Raw genomic sequence first — 4,728 nt, 5'->3', positions numbered from 1 at the left:
TCTTTGCACCTGCTGCCACAATGGCAATTCCAATTGGAAATTCAATGCCCCGCCAATTGGTTAAGCAGACGACTATTAGTTGGGTCTCCATTGTCTCGTATCGCATTCGCAAGGGGGTGGGGGGTAGCTCTAAATCAAGCTAATGAACTGTTAATTGGATGGAGAGGCCTGCTGTGTGCTGTGTTCTGAGTGGAGCTGCCAGTGTTGCCAGAGTTGCCAGCATGCGGCACTTGACTGGGGCTGTGCCCCACCATTTTTGAGTGCGTGAATGGAAATCAATTTGGTAAATAATTAATATGCCCCAGGGAGTGGGCATTGCCGCAGACAGAGCTGGTATGATTCGCTCGGTTTATTTATCAGCCTAATTGCATTACACTTTTGCGGTTTTTTTGGGCTAGAAATTGAAATTAAATATGAATCAAATGGCGACAGAGGCGGGGCAGTGTGTGGAGGGCGCCTCTGTGCGCGGGGCAGGGCCTCTTTAAATGACAAGTGGAATTAATTAATGCTCATTATAGTTACTCGCAATTACCCATTATCATAACATACTCTCGCAATGAATTTCAAATATGCGAAGCTCATTGACATCATTTTCATATTTAATTACCTAATGACAAATTGACGCATTCGATGAGAGGTCAGTGGGTCGCTCGCACTGAAAAATGGTTTGTGATTTAAATCAGGCGATTGTCTGGGCAGTTGAACAGTGGCACGAGGACTCAAGGACTCAGCTTTAAAGTTTAGATGACTGCATGCCAGTTATATTGCACTGAAGGTGTAGATTCCTTATGGCGCATCCTATTTTGCTTAGAGCTTTGATCTGCAATAGTAAACATATTTAGCTTAACATCCTAGTGCTCAATATGAAAGTGAGTCGAATAGCAATAGTCCATAGCTCATAGTTCTTAGTCTCTTTTTATATACATTTTTATAAAACAATACTCACATCTTTTATAGTATCGTTCACACTCAATTTTTAAAATCATTATATATTCTTTAAAAGGACCAAATATTTCTTGTCGTATTGAAACGCGAAGTTGAACTGTAAGTCATGTCAAAAAAAAAAAAAAAAAAAAAAAAAAAAAAAAAAATAAATAAAAATAAAAAAATAGATTAAATAAAAAAAAAATAAATAATAATAATAATAATAATAATAATAATAATAATAATAATAAAAAAAATAAAAATAAAAATAAAACTGGAAAGCATTCACAATAATAATATTTAATAATAATAATTTTAAATAATAATAATAATAAATTTTATTCAAAATAAAAGCAGAGAAAATAGAAATTTATTATTTTTTATTTTTATTTCTATAGCCCTTTAATTTGGGTTTCATTTAATTTTTTCCATAGTTATTTATAATTTCTTAAATACTAAAATTGACAATGATATAAATTGAGTTCAAATAGAAACTTAAATAGAAAATTCTAGTTTCAGCAAAAACTTATCTTAAGTTAGGTCTCAGAATCTAACGAAAACCTTGAGGCTGTTGAAAAAAAAAAAAAACATAGCCGATATATCGCTAAGCTAAGCACTCTCTCCCTAGAACCCTGTCAATTAGAGATACTAGCGGTGTCTAGCGGTGATGAATCGACCTGGATTCAATAAAATTATGAGGTTTATATATAGCTGAGTAATTTGGTAAACAAAAAATAATGTAGTTGATATACAACAGAATAATGATAGTAGGAATAGGCCTACAAACTCTCCCATCATAGTAAGAGCTGAGCTCGACTGATTGTGTTTTCCCTTTGAATGTCTGACTGGAAACTCCAGCCTTCTAAGATAATCTGAGCCTGCATATATCATAATATATGCGAGTGCAAAAGGGCTCTGATGAAAATATTTCGGGCAACTTAGGTGGCTTTGAATTTGTTCTGTTCCTGCTCACTCTTTGTTGACACATAATTATAGTGACTGTACAAATTTAAGCAAGATATACAAAATAAAATTTATTTAAAATTAGTATTTGAAATTAAAACAATACGCGGCACGTTGTAGTACTTTACAATAGTCAATTTCAATAATCCATTTAACAATAATCAATTGGTCAGTTACGAATTAGCTTGCTTATTCAGCTAACCAAGGATAATTTACCTAAAATTCTTACAGCGCACAGGATTCACTGGAGTAAAAAGTATCTCTCATCATCTCTCTGGGCACTCGATATCATCGCCAGTGTGAAACTCTGAGGCAGACCACAGTCTCCAGCTAATCGATCAGTTAAGCCATTTGGAATTTCGACTAGCCCATACCGAGCCACGCCCACGTCCAACGTCACAACGGTCAAGACAATCGATCCGAGCATAATCGCCTTTCGCTGCCCGAGTTGAAAAAGCGAACGGCAGCCATAGAGCGTTGATGAATGAGCGATTTATCAATCCATCCGAGCTGAAACAAGAGGCATTCACTTGAAAGTGACTGCTAAAGCTGCTGCAACTTTAATAGACGAGGAAACTTTCACTTCGCTTCGCAACTTGCAACGGTGATGGATCACCCGCACTTTGTAGAGCCGTCACAATATGTTGTCACGCGGCTCTGCGTCTTAGCACTGTACATCGTCCCTATAATGTGCTTGAACGTTTTCTTTTTGCTGCTCCTGCTGCTGCTGCTTGACTTTGCTGCTCCTGCGTCCTGATGCAGTCGTTGTGGCAACATGCTCGAAAATCCTTCCCTAACAAGCCGTATTAAAAAGTTCCGAGTACGAATGCAAAATGCACACAAACACACGTACACACATGCACACACGTGCATACACATACATACACACAGGCATATGCATATATCACAGTGCGCTGGCAAAGATTGAGAGAATAGTGGCGTGCGATGTGGACCTGGGGCTGGCTGGATGGGCTTCTCTAGCGCCCGAGACATCTTATTACGTTGTTTTATGGGCTACTAAGAAATCAAGCATCCCGAGCCACTGACCCGCCCGGCCACGCCAGCCACCAGCCGCCAGAGACTGAGAGTGTGTGGTGGGCCCAGTGCCCAGTGGCAGATCTTGTCCAGCTGCAGCGTGGACCCTCTTGGCCAGCAAAAAAGATTAATGACTTTTATAAAATTTATTATTGCACTTGCCGCCACAATGACGTCGCTGCATTACCTAGTTGCCCCTTGGCGTACCAACGCAGTTCCACCGCCGCTCTCCACTCTCCACTCTCCATTCGCCGCCGCCTCCTTGGCCGCGTCCTGCTGCTTGACATTTGAAAATCGTTGGGAATTTTCAATAGGGCTATAAATTTGCCGTTGCTCCAGCTGCTGGCTACCCCTTCAAGTAGCTCACTTATTGCGCAATTGCCAGTGCACTGTGTCACACACACACACACACACACACGCGCGCACGCATTCACATACATACACATTCAGTCCTTCAATCTGACATTCAAATTCTGCTCGGCTTGCCATGGGCAGGCAGCACGTTTCAGCTCAGCTCTCAGCTGTATCTTGGCTTAATTAAAACCAAGATGTTTTACAGTCTTCATCTATTCTGATTTGGCTCGAAAAGAAAACTCAATTGCATTCCACTGGAGCTTATATAGGGTGTTTTTTTGTTTATTAAAATGTACGGCTTGAATCCAAATAGTTTATATAATGAAGTTAATTTGTAAAATTAATGGAATGGGATTTATTGGACACAAATTCGCTGTTGCTTTGACAGTTTGTGGATTATCACTCGAAGGGGGCCTATGCTGATGGGTCTCTCTGCATTTAACCAAAAATAGACCATCTTGGATAACGAAATGTTTCAATTTCTGTGCAAATCTATTCATAATGGAATGCCAAAGCAAACTCAACAAAAATCAATCATCAGCAAAACATAAACAAGATCTAACATCTATATCCATCTACATGTTAACCAAGATACATTAAAACTAAGAGCAAGAAGAAGAACAATAGGCAAGATTGTTAATATTCAGTTAGGTAGACAAACAGTTCCACAGTTGGCCATATTCAGGTCTATCCAATTCGTTCTTCCATTCACATTCGCAGTCCACCAATATGCCCACTTTGCCCATTGCCACGGCACACAACTAGTTCCGGAACAATTTCGCATGTTTCGCATATATGAACACAACGCTGAGTGTTGGCCAATGGCACTGTTTTAGCCAAATTCTTGATTGCCGTGCTTGGTCTAGGTGTGGTCAAGCGCTCGATTTCGTATATATGCAACAACGGCAATGTTTGATTTTGATTTTTCCCATTTTCTTTTTCTATCTTTTTGGTTTAAAATTCGAGTGCCTTTGTTGCTCTCCCAGTTGGGAGTTTCGGGCATCGATCTATTTCTGGGCAGCCGTAACTCGGTATCAGCTATCTGCTGTGCTCTCCATTGTGTTGCATTAAGTGGCTGGTTGTTGGTCTAGTTGGTCTATGTATAGGCTATACACACAACAGCACACACACACACACACACAGAGAATAACACTCACATGTATTTATATAGCGCTTCGGTTGGTGTTTTGGGCTGTGGCAAAGGTTCAACGATTTTTAGTTAAAAATCATTCGAGTGGATGAACAATATTTATTGGTTTCCAAGCGCCAGGCTCCATGCTTCATGTGACTATTTATATATATATATTTGAGTGTATATAAGTGTGTGTGTATTTGTTTTTGGCTGTCTATAGTCCAAACTTCCGGCTTGGTAGTGTCAACGTACAAAACAACTAACAGCGCTGCAAACAAAAATAAATTAAAATTGGAATGTTCGTTGTATATTATAATCCT

General features: G+C 39.3%; 1 long non-coding RNA gene across 1 annotated transcript; it reads left to right on the top strand.

The window, feature by feature from the left end:
- The first annotated feature begins 1,722 nt into the window (after positions 1 to 1,722).
- On the top strand, positions 1,723 to 3,586 carry LOC108620684 (uncharacterized). The gene is made up of 2 exons (XR_001916385.2): positions 1,723 to 2,055; positions 2,119 to 3,586. It is a non-coding gene; the product is annotated as an uncharacterized LOC108620684 (long non-coding RNA).
- Positions 3,587 to 4,728: the final 1,142 nt, after the last annotated feature.

Source organism: Drosophila arizonae, chromosome X (genome assembly GCF_054131065.1).
Source record: "Drosophila arizonae isolate 15081-1271.41 chromosome X, UAZ_ARI_1.0, whole genome shotgun sequence".
Lineage (NCBI taxonomy): Eukaryota > Metazoa > Arthropoda > Insecta > Diptera > Drosophilidae > Drosophila > Drosophila arizonae.
This window is presented reverse-complemented; position numbering and strand designations above follow the sequence as displayed.